Genomic DNA, 12,094 nt, shown 5'->3' on the forward strand with positions numbered 1-12,094 from the left:
CATGATCCAGGGCCTGGCGTGAACACACTGCCCCCGACACTCAGGCTGGAGAATGTACTCCTGACAGCCTCCCAAACAGGATGCGGTCAGCTCGGCTCCTGACCGTGGCACCAGGCCCGGAGGGGGCTGTGCCGCCAATGACCACAGCAAACCCGGACGGCGGCGGCACCGGCTCCCGCGTGCCGCGAGGACACCTGTCGGAGGTCCGCGCCAGGGCCCAATGCCCCTCCTCCCGCCCCCGCCAACCAAGGGCCAGCCTTGCAAAGCAGGTCAGCAGAGACCCTCCCACCCCCCTGACACGCTGGCCTCCCACAGACCCCTGCCCCTGGCCGGCCAAGGGCCTGGGCTCCAGGGCCCCAGCATCAAGCCCTGGGTTGCTGTGCCAAGTGAGCACCCACAACACGGTCAGGCCCAGGAAGGTGCCTGCGCCCCCTGGGGAGGCACGGCGTGGCCGTGAAGGGGGGCGGAGGACAGGGCTCCAGGGACCGGGGCCGGAGCAGCCTCCCCATGCTGAGCTCTTCCTCCTTTCGTTCAAGTCGGGGTAAAGGAGCATCTTGGTTAAAAATAGCAGGTGAGTAGGCTCCCTTCTCGCAGAAGACTTCCCTGTCTACCTTCCCTCTCTCCGTGCAGACAGCTGCGACTCATCTTCAAATGCGATGGGAGGTGTTTTTTTTCCCTAGCTGGTGGAAATTTGGATATAATTTTAAACTTTCTTCTTTGTACTCTCCTGCGCTGATTGAATTCTTTACGACGAGCTGGTTTTATTTTGACAGAAACAATAAGATCACCGCTCTTTTTCTTGAAACAGTGAGAGCGCCAGCGTGGATGACAGCAGCCCCCCACGGGGCCGCCCCCTCCCAGGAGCACCCTAAACCGGCAGCCACGCCTCAGGATGAGCATCACTTCCGACAGATGATGTTTGCTTACTGTGCCCAACTGTGTGCACATGCCCGCTTGGGAGCGGGAGACACGCGGACCCCTGCGGACCTGCCGGGCTCAGAGGCACCTGCCCGCCGTGCAGCTCGGTGTGGCCAGGTGTGCTCGCGGCTGGTATGGAAGTAAATGGTGCATGCAGAGAGGTGACCATGCGTGCATGGTGGCTGTTTGCACACTGCCCACAGCTGCGCAGTAGCACCCAGACAGGACAGACTGTTCACAGCCCCCGAGACCTGCGCCCCCTGCCCAGCTACGGGGGGAATCGGGGCTCCCTCTCCCCAGGCTCTGACTCCTCTGCAGCACTTCCTTCAATCATGAAGGTGGGGGACCACGGAGCCCCGCCTCCCTGCCCCACGGAGAGAGCGCCCACCACAGCTGCCAGGTTCAAGCCGGTCACCAAGAAGCACGCGCATCACGCTACAGAACTGGCTTCTGGCTGCTCTTCCAGCTGCACGGGTTTTATCGCGAACACCATGATTCTGGGGTCAGATCAGCCAACTGTAGAGAAAGGGGGGAGGGTCCCTGGGGGCCGTCCTCTGCGGGCGAGGCAGGTGGTCGGCATGGCCCTGAGTCCTTGTGGGGCCCTCTGAGGCCATCCCCGTGTCCACCGCACATGGGGCTCTGGGTCTCTGCTATGGGAGGCAGCTCCGAAGGCTCTCCTGGGAGGAAGTGTGGCCTGGGGATCCCGCCTGCTCCCCAACCCTTGGGCCTGACACCTTCCCCTCTGCATCCTGCCGTGGGGCCCAGTGGGAGGGGCAGAGTGACCTCCAGGAGCCATGCCCGACCGCCCCTGCCCACCAAGCCCTGGCTGGGAGCAACTGAAACCAGACTCCTGATGAGGCCGCCTGCTCCAGCCGTGGCCAGGCGGCCTCAGGTTCCAAAGTAAACGGCCTTTGTCTCGGGCCTTGCAGGCGGCTCCTGGGGTGGCGGTGGAGGTGGTGGTGGGCAGGGATCGGTTTTCCCCCTTGTCCTCCCACTGCCTGCACCTGGCTTCTTGCAGCAGCTCGGGGACCAGCACCCCACTGAGAAGCAGGGAGAGGTGGGTGCAGGCCTAGTCCCCCACACTGACCGCTGTCCTCTGTGAAGCCACACCCAGTGTTTGCCCCCTCCTGGCCTCAGCTGGTCTCCCCAGATGGCCTGGACACCCCTCTTAGGGCTGGGATGGGTACCCCCTCTCCAGAGCCTCTGGGCTGGAATACCGGCACCCACATCAGGGCAGAGACGCTGTAGGTGGCCAGAGCGGGGCCCTGTGTGCTGCTCTCAGCCCTTCCGGAAAGAGGAGCTCCTGGACAGGGGCACACAGCAGGTGCTCGGCCAAGGGCGGTGGCAGTGGCGGAACCTGGGACACCCACAGCCCAGGGCGAGTCCCAGGTGTGCGCCGATGCAGGGACCAGCTCCTCCCCGCCCCGTCTCCCAGCACTAAAATTCCTCCGTCTGGGATCCTGCTCCGTCCTGGACGAACCAGGACGGACGGCCGCCCTTGGGGTGAGGAGGGACCGACCCGACGGCCGCCCTTGGGGTGAGGAGGGACCGACCCGACGGCTGCCCTTGTTCCTTGCGCCCTCCTGCCCACTCCCCTCCCGCAATCCTGAGTCACCGCTGTCTGGCATTTTGGTCGCCTTGGAATCGAGCCTCTGGAACACAACATGCAAAGCATATTCTTTGCCATGTAAATTTATGCAAAGCACCTGGTGGAAGTGGCTCCCGGGCTTCCTAGAAAATCTCTGGCCGCTTCCTCTGCTCTGCGCTCCTCTCTCAGCAGTGCAGTCCAGGGGCCTGGCCGGGGCAGGGACACCCCTTCTGCCCACCTCCGGGTCTCAAAGAAGAGGCTGACGGGAGGGTGTGGGTGTTCTAGAAGCAGGGGCCAAGCACCAAGGGCACACACCGCGGCCACGCACAGGCCCCTCCCTCTGCTGGGGCCAAGGGCTTGCTGAGGCACTGGGTGCACCTGCATGGCCAACACCGCGGACAGCACAACGGAAGCAGCGGGGCAGCGGCAGCAGGTGAAGCCAGAACCGCACCCCGGCCGGCCACAGGACCCCACACACCGAGACGAGAGCTGGGGACTCCTCTCGCCATCATTTAAGGCAACTCACTTCTTGAGAGGAACAGGTTAACTAATGAGCACCTCAACTCACAGATGGATTTTAGCGAGGGAATAACTCGGTCAATGTTGACTTCGCCGCGTATTTTCCTCCCACGAGAGGGGTCCCAAGTCCACAGGCGTCACGGGAAATCCCTGCCCAGGATCCCCGAGGCCTGGACCAGAGAACCCGGCCCCGGCGGGGCTGTGGCGAGGGGGCCGGCTCGCCCACGTGCACCCGGGCCCTGGCCACTCGCAGGCCAGGTACCTGTGGGCAAGTTAACTGAGCTTTCTCTGTTCAGTTCAACGGAGGCTACGGCAGGCCCCGCGGCACGGGGCTGTGGTGGGGCACGCATGTGTCGACAGCTCTACCCACCGGGCACACAGAGTGCCTCTGCCATCGTCCTAGGAGGTCTCACTCAGGGGGCCTTCCTCGTGGCACAGAGCAGGCGCCCCGCCTGGCCGGGCCTGCCCTGCGCCCTTGGCGCACCTGTCTTGTCACAGGATAGAAAACTCTTCTCCCACGTCCTCCCTCATCCTTGACTTTCATCCTGAGCCCCCAAGCCAGGCCCAGCACAGAGCCTGGCAATGCAGGAATGGAGGGGGAACAAGCGCTGGACTAACTCTCCAGCCGCCCAGCCCGCAAACTCATGTGGGGCCTCTGTTTCCCCACCTCTGAGCGGGACCGAGGGCTGAGCTGGCGACACATTGCAGGCTCACGGCGGCACGGCCTCGCACTAAGTACCTCTGCGTACTGCCCTGCTTGCTCCTTGTGCCAGCCGGAGGAGGAGGGTGAGCACCCTGGCTCTGCAGGTGGGAAGCCCTGAAGCCAGGCCTGGGAGCCTGACCGCGGCGCGGCACTGCCTCCGACCTCGAGGGCACAGAGGGCACACAGGAAGGGGCGTGGCTTGCCTGTGGCCCACCGGCCTGAACTGGGCCAGTCGGTGATCCTCAGACCCCTGCCGGCCTCACGTGAGGCTGCTCTGGTCTCTGGCAGTGCCCACGCCTGGCAGGTGCTCCCCAAGAGACCTGGCCAGGCTCTGCCCGCGGTCCTGCCCAGGGTCCGCAGGGTGGTCGCTCCCTCTGAGGCTGGGAAGGTGACTAGCGGCGCCGAGAATCCACACTGATTCTGAAGGCCCAGTATGAGACAAAGGGAGTCCACTCTCTCAGGGGTCACTTTAATACTGATTACAGGGGCCAGCGCTGTGGCTCACTTGGTTAATCCTCTGCCTGTGGCGCTGGTATCCCATATGGGTGCTGGGTTCTAGTCCTGGTTGCTCCTCTTCCAGGCCAGCTCTCTGCTGTGGCCCGGGAGGGCAGTGGAGGATGGCCCAAGTGCTTGGGCCCTGCACCCCATGGGAGACCAGGATAAACACCTGGCTCCTGCCTTCGGATCAGCGCAACGCCAGCTGTAGTGGCCATTTGGGGGGGTGAAAGGAAGCCCTTTCTGTCTCTCTCTCACTGTCTATAACTCTACCTGTCAAATAAAAAAAAATAAAAAAATACTGATTATAAACTAAACAGATAATGCCTAACTTGACAGGACTACGTGGAGTACCTGTGTTCAAATCAGTTCCACCTGTTTCTGTTTCATCTGTTTCCTTTTTTTACATAAAGATTATTTATTTGAAAGTCTGAGTTACAGAGAGAGAGGGGGAGAGGGAGAAAGAGAGAGAGAGAGAGAGAGAGAGAGAGAGAGAGAGAGAGAGAGAGAGACAGAGAGAGACTTCTACCCTGGCTCACTCCCTGAAGAAACTGCAACGGCCAGGGCTGGGCCAGGCTGCAGCCAGGAGCCAGGAGCTTCTCCCAGGTCTCCCAGGTGGTGCAGGGGCCCGAGCCTGGACCATCCTCGGCTGCTTTCCCAGGCCGTGAGCAGGAAGCTGGATGGGAAGTGCAGCAGCCGGCACTCAGCCAGCGCCCACAGGGGAGGCTGGTGCTGCAGGCAGTGGCTTCACCTTCTCTGCCATAACGCTGGCGCCTATTTGCTCTTTTTAAATGGAGCTGCTAGCAAGGTTAAAACTTGGGGGCCAGTGTTGTGTAGTGGGTAAAGCTGCCACCTGTGACAGAGGCATCCCACATGGGTGCTGTTGCCTCCTAACTCTCCACTTCCCATCCAGCTCCCTGCTGACGGCCTGGAAAGCAGCTGAGGATGGTCAGGTGCTCAGGCCCCTGCACCCACACGGGAGAGCCAGATGGCTCCAGCCCCGGCCATTGCAGCTGTCTGGAGAGGGAACCAGTGGACAGAAGGTCTCTGTCTCTCCCTCTAACTCTGACTTTCAAATAAATACATGTCTTAAAGAAGTAAAGTCTCAAATTTCATATGGGACTGCATTTGCGGTTCCCAGTACATTGGGAGCAGGCTGGCTTCTGGAGGTGAGGCTGGGCTGGGGGTGCAGGAGGCGTGGGTGGGGTGGGAGGAGACTTGTCTCGTGGGAGCAGCCAGTGGCCACCCTGGCTCCTGGCGGTGGCCGTGGGGGTGGTGGTGGAGCCTCAAGCCACAGGTTGGGCAGCTGGGGGGAGGGGGAGGGGTGACAGCTTGTTTCAGACCCTCCCTCCCGCCCAGGCAATTATCTCCACAGGGGCCAGGGCTCGGACAAAAGCTCCGCGGGGCAGCCAGCTGGTGCTCGGGCCCTGCATTCAGGGCCCTGCTCTGGGATCAAAGGCGCATTGGCACATCCTTGCACGGGGCCTCAGCTAACAAGCGCCCCGCAGGCTGCACAGGCATTAACCCCGTCCAGCCCGGAGCCTCGGCCCTCGGCCCTGGGGGGCTTCCCTCCTGCAGCCTGCCTCTGGAGACCCAGGGAAGTCCTGCAGCATCACCCCCCTACCTCCTGCAGGCAAGCACGCCTACCGGAGAAGCTGGGGATGCCCTCATTTGCATTCATTTGCATCTCATTTATTCCAACACCCAGGCTGAAGCCTAGGCTAACTGACAGGAAACCTCCCCTGCTCCGGCTCCGCTGCCGCCCGAGACCAGGCCCACCTCTCAAGGGCGCCCTGGCCCGGAGAGGCCGTCCCAGACACGCTTCTTCCTCCTGGGCCCTCCCACAAAGGAGGCACCAGGGGCCGGGCTCGGTAGCGGCTCTTCAACTCAGGAGCCCCTGAGCGGGGTCCGGGCTGTGCTGAGCATCCTGCACTGTCCGCAAGGCCCAGCACTGCCCTGGGCGCTGTGTCTGCAGGGTGGACAACCAGCTCCGTCCCCAGGACACGTGATCAGCCCACACAAGGATCCACTGTGGTCCTCGAAGCACCCTCTCTAGCCCAGTTTCCTCCACCTAATTTTTCTTGATACCTGAGCTGAAAAAAAATAAAGCTTCCCAGGGGAATGGTGCGCTGATGCCATGGCAACCATGGCATCCATGGTACCTACTGTGTGCACTGGGGAAACTGACACCATGGCAACCGAGGCATCCATGGTACCTACTGTGTGCACTGGGGAAACTGACGCCATGGCAACCACGGCATCGATGGGTACCTACTGTGTGCACTGGGGAAACTGACACCATGGCAACCAAGGCATTGATGGGTACCTACTGTGTGCACTCAGAGAGGAGTACCCCTAGGAAAACCTGACGGCTGCCCTCTGGGGTCTCTAACAGCCAGGAAGAAGTTAAGTAAATCCACCAAGACACTAAATCTATGCCGCCAAAATGGCCGTGACGCAGGATAGCGAAGGTGCCACTTTACAGTGACGTGTAATTGAACAAGCGAGAGAAGGCGCCGATTCAGGAGCCCGGTGAGGCAGGTTCTGACCGATGTGTGCGCCTGTGCACCTGCCACCCCAGCTAAGACAGCCACCGTGTCCTCACCCTGGGGAGCCCCACGGTCCTTCCCGGCCACCGGCTCTGGTTTCCGTCTCCAGAGAGGAGCTCTCGGGCTCCGGACGCCACAACGGTGCGGTCTTCTGTGCCAGGCTGTGCTGGCTTTTGCGGTTTCACTTTCTGTCAGCTGGTGCGTGCCTTCCAGGCCACAAGGGACCCATCTGGGGACCAGTTATTCAGACAGCATCAAAGACGAGACCGGAAGGGACCAACGTCCAGCTTCGTCTGGGGCCGGCCGCTCCCTCTCGCCCCTCCCGCCCCACACTTCCTGAAACAGAATCCCGGCGTGATCCCTCGCCCAGGCACCCAGGCTCTGCAACGGGGGGGGGGGGGGGGGGGGGGGGGGAGGGAGCTCTCCCTGGGTTCCCAGGCTTGCTGGCACGAGCTGTCGCTTTATTTAACTGCCAGTCTGTGCGGCAGGGCTGGCTGGGCTCCGGGACCTGCTTCCGCTCAGGCCTGGCCGTGTGGGAGGCTCCGTCCGTCAGCTGGGGCTCCTGGAGTGGGGCCCTGGGCTGGGCAGCAGTGGACCTGGAGGGCAGGCTCTGGCCGTCGATGAGGCTGGGCTCTGATGGCCGGGCCAGGCCCTCCTGTGCTCTGGTCTTCCCTCTCTGGGAGCGTGCTGGGGAAACGGATCTGGTGCCTGCAGGCAGATCCCCGCTCCCGGTCCTGCCGTCTCTGAGGAGGCCTTTCCTTCCCACGGGCCTTCGAGGAACCAAGAGCTGGCAGGAAGGCCATCACCACCCCCCCCACATGCCAGGAGGCGCCTGGAGTTCCAAGTCCACTCCCAGAGAAAGCTCGGGGCTGCCTGGGCAGGGGTGAGGCGGAGGGCCCAGGCGACCTCGAGCATGGCCCTCGGCCTCCTGGGGCAGGGCAGCCAGAGCCCTGGGCGATGGAGACAGAGGGACCTTCCAGGGCCCACTCACGAGCCGCGAGAGCCGCTTCCTCCCTCCACCCCACTGCTACCCCTGTGGGAACCTGACTTTCCATGGCCTCCCTGGGAGATTTAATCACAAGCAGACTGAGAGCCTCAGAGCATAAACATTCTCTCCCGCCCAGAGATGAAGCCCGAGCCCCTGTGTCTCCCAGTTCTGTGTACCCTGCAGGGCTGGGCTGCAACCCCACCTCCTCCAGGAAGCCTCCCCAGCTGCTCTGGGCCCCCAGCTCCAACCCCGTGTCCTGCCAGCATCCTCTCTGCCCTGACCCATGAGGTGAACTGGTTAGGGGGGCCAAGTGGCCCCAGTGCTCTTTTCTGACCCTCTGGAGTAGTACACAGACAGGAACAGCCAAGAGACAGGGACAAGCCGTCGCCATCAGATTCTGACTGGCCCTATGCTGAAGGGGTTAAGCTGCACTTGCCAAGCTCCCATGTGGGGGCACCAGTTCAAGTCCTGGCTGTTCTGCTCTGATCCAGCTCCCTGCTAATTGCCCGGGGAGGGGTAGGAGATGGCATGAGTCCTTGGGTCCCTGCCAGCCCTGTGGCTGTTGCAGCCATTTGGGGACTGAACCAGCAGACGGAAGACCTCTCTGTCGCTCTGCCTTCCAAATAAACAAAATACATAAATCGTAAGTGTTGTGTCGCCTGAAATACAGAAAAAGAACCACAGCTGAGTTTTCTGGTGGGGCGTGCAGCACTGAGTCCGGCCCCGGAAGTGACACTGTGGACGGGGCCTCCAGGTCCCCAGCCCATGCCAGGGACTCCGCAGGGAGGAGAGACCAGTTTCCAAGAATCTGTGCATCAGGAGGCCCCGAGGCTGTGCCAGCTGCGGTGTCTGTCCCCACAAAGCCGGTCCCTGCCTCCCCCACTACCTGGGGGTCTCAGGCCCCGGGACTCGCCGTGGGGTCTCTATAAATAGCACCATTCCATATTGATCATCTTTAAAAGACACAGTATGTTCTAGGCCCACAGAGAGAAGAGTTGCGTCTAAAAATAGTCTTCATGCCCAGGAAGGGCTGCCAACCGAGGCGAGCGGTGTAAGCCGCGCATAACCGAAGGGGCAGGCCATCGAGAGGGAGGGGTCCGCCGTGGAGGCAAGGCGCCCTGCCTCCTCCCCCTTCCTCCGCTCTGCCGGCCCCTGCCCCAGGGCCTTTGCACGTGCAGCTCCCGCTATATGAGTCCTCCCCCAGACCTCCCCAGGTGTGGTTCTGCCTATCTGTGACTCAGGTCTCAGTCGAGTCTCCTTCTTCTGGAGGGGGTCTCTGCCAGCCCAGAGCCCCCCATTCCTCATGTCACCCCATGTTAGCTCCTTCAGGGCGCTGGTCACTATGTAAAGTCCGCTTCTCAGTCTGCCTAGTGGTATCATTTGTACACTTCGCAGGAACAGGTGCTGGGCACCGTCTAGAAACTGCCACGGTACAACGGAGGCACCGCAGGTCCTCCCCAGGCTGAACCCTGCCTCCAGCCCTGGGTCGGGCCCCCCCGGGCCGGGCTCGCTCGGCAGCCCCGGCCATTCCCGGCCACCCCCACAGCCGTTCTCTGCTCAGCGCCAGGCCTGTGTCCTTGGGGCTCAGCAGGAGGGCTCCCCCATCGCCCGGCCCCCAGGAGGCTCTGTGACCCGCCCACCCCTACCAGTGCCCCACACAATCTCCTGCCCACCCGCAGGAGTGGCAGGAGCAGCCATCTCACCAGCCCCACCTCACCCCCGCCAGCTCCCCTCTATCTCCCCCTTCCCTCTTCAACCATCAAGCTCTTGGAAAGAGCTGTCTCCACATGCTGTCTCCACGTCCTCACCTCCTGCTCCCCCCGCTCTGTCCCCTCCGAATCACCCCTTCCTTGTGGAGAATCCGCCCACCGGAGGGCCACTCTTCCCCAGGGAGTCACCCTTTGCTCTCTGCCCAGGAGCGTCCCTGGGGCCATGTCCCCATCTCACGACAGGGAGACACAGGGACACCCCCGGCTCCCTGGCTCCCCTGGCCGGAGCACACGGAGCCCCTGGCTGTGACCGCTCGGCTGCCTCCTCCTGCCTCCATGCCTGCACAGCCTGTCCCCCCGCCCACTGCAGCCCCGGGCGCACCCGGGACCCAACGTCTGCCTCACAGCTTTCCAGGGCAGGCGAGTGTCCCAGGATGGAACTCTGCTGGACTCTACCCAGCTGCGCCTCTGCAGAGGCCTCTGAGCTGCCACCCCCAGCCTGGACCCCCCCCCCCCACAGCTACCTGCGGGGTGCTGGTGTCGCTCTCCACTCCCCGGTGGACCGGCAGGTTCCCACCAGAACCCAGAGACACCGTGACTTCGCCTTTGCACCCCATCGCCCGAGCCAGCGCTTTGCCTCCCTGCCCACTGCCGTCCCGGCCGGACTGCAGGTGACAGCTCTCCCTCACTGGGCACAGATGTAAGCGAGGGCGGAGGGATGCAGCCACAGGCCCTGCCACCACGGGGACCCGCCTGTCATCTCCCTTCCAAAGACTTCTGACGGCACCCGGGGTCTCCACCAGGGAGATGGTATGCACAGAGCAGACGGCTCAGCACCTGGGCTCACCCCATGGACGCCCTGTCCACACGGGGTATGCACAGAGCAGACGGCTCAGCACCTGGGCTCACCCCCTGGACGCCCCGTCCACACGGGGTACGCACAGAGCAGACGGCTCAGCACCTGGGCTCACCCCACGGACGCCCCGTCCACACGGGGTACGCACAGAGCAGACGGCTCAGCACCTGGGCTCACCCCACGGACGCCCCGTCCACACAAGGTATATGCACAGAGCAGACGGCTCAGCACCTGGGCTCACCCCACGGACGCCCTGTCCACACGGGGTACGCACAGAGCAGACAGCTCAGCACCTGGGCTCACCCCACGGACGCCCCATCCACACAAGGTATATGCACAGAGCAGACGGCTCAGCACCTGGGCTCACCCCCTGGATGCCCCGTCCACACGGGGTACACACAGAGCAGACGGCTCAGCACCTGGGCTCACCCCCTGGACGCCCCGTCCACACGGGGTACACACAGAGCAGACGGCTCAGCACCTGGGCTCACCCCCTGGATGCCCCGTCCACACGGGGTACACACAGAGCAGACGGCTCAGCACCTGGGCTCACCCCCTGGACGCCCCGTCCACACGGGGTACACACAGAGCAGACGGCTCAGCACCTGGGCTCACCCCCTGGACGCCCCGTCCACACGGGGTACACACAGAGCAGACGGCTCAGCACCTGGGCTCACCCCCTGGATGCCCCGTCCACACGGGGTACACACAGAGCAGACGGCTCAGCACCTGGGCTCACCCCACGGACGCCCCATCCACACGGGGTATGCACAGAGCAGATGGCTCAGCACCTGGGCTCACCCCATGGACGCCCCGTCCACACGGTGGCCACTGTTCCGGCCCTGACTGGCAGGGTGGATGCTTGGATCCTGCGAGACAGCCTTGGGAAGCTCCGAGGTCCGGCCGCAGAAAGCACTCCGTGAATGCGGCTATTTTTAGTACCATTACTGAGGATAAATTCCCAATTCCTGAGCACAGCTCTGAGGGCCCTGTGACTGTGACCTTGGCTCTGACTCCACCCTGCTCTTGCCTCACTCCATGGGACCCAACGGATCCCTCGACGGGCGAGTGCGAGTTCACTTCTCGGGGCTTCCGTGCAGACGGGACCTCGTGGCGGGACGGTACCTGGCCGCACCTCGAAAACTCCTATCCACCCTTCAAAACCCGGGGGACCGTTTTTCTTTTTCTCTCCTTTAATGAAGACACCCCTGACCCACTTGGCTAACGGTGATCACCCTGTTACCCCTGAGTGGGTGCTAGGATGCACTTCTAGCACTGCAATACTTCCAGCCCTGCCCAGGGAGACAGGAGCGGCCTCTGCTCATCGGACGCCCTTGCACTCTGACTGCCTGGACCCTGGCCTCTGCTCCCCACGCCCCGTGACCCCGGCCCCTCTGCCCCCCATGACTCCTGACCCCGGCCTCTGCTCCCCACGCCCCGTGACCCCGGCCCCTCTGCCCCCCATGACCCCTGACCCCAGCCTCTGCTCCCCACGCCCCGTGACCCCGACCTCTCTGCTCCCCACGACCCCTGACCCTGGCCTCTGCTCCCCACGCCCCGTGACCCCGGCCCCTCTGCCCCCCATGACCCCTGACCCCGGCCTCTGCTCCCCACGCCCCGTGACCCCGGCCCCTCTGCCCCCCATGACCCCTGACCCCGGCCTCTGCTCCCCACGCCCCGTGACCCTGGCCCCTCTGCCCCCTATGACCCCTGACCCCGGCCCCTCTGCTCCCCATGCCCCATGTCCCCGGCCTCTCTGCTCCCCACGA

The sequence above is a fragment of the Lepus europaeus genome, chromosome 2 (genome assembly GCF_033115175.1).
Source record: "Lepus europaeus isolate LE1 chromosome 2, mLepTim1.pri, whole genome shotgun sequence".
NCBI lineage: Eukaryota > Metazoa > Chordata > Mammalia > Lagomorpha > Leporidae > Lepus > Lepus europaeus.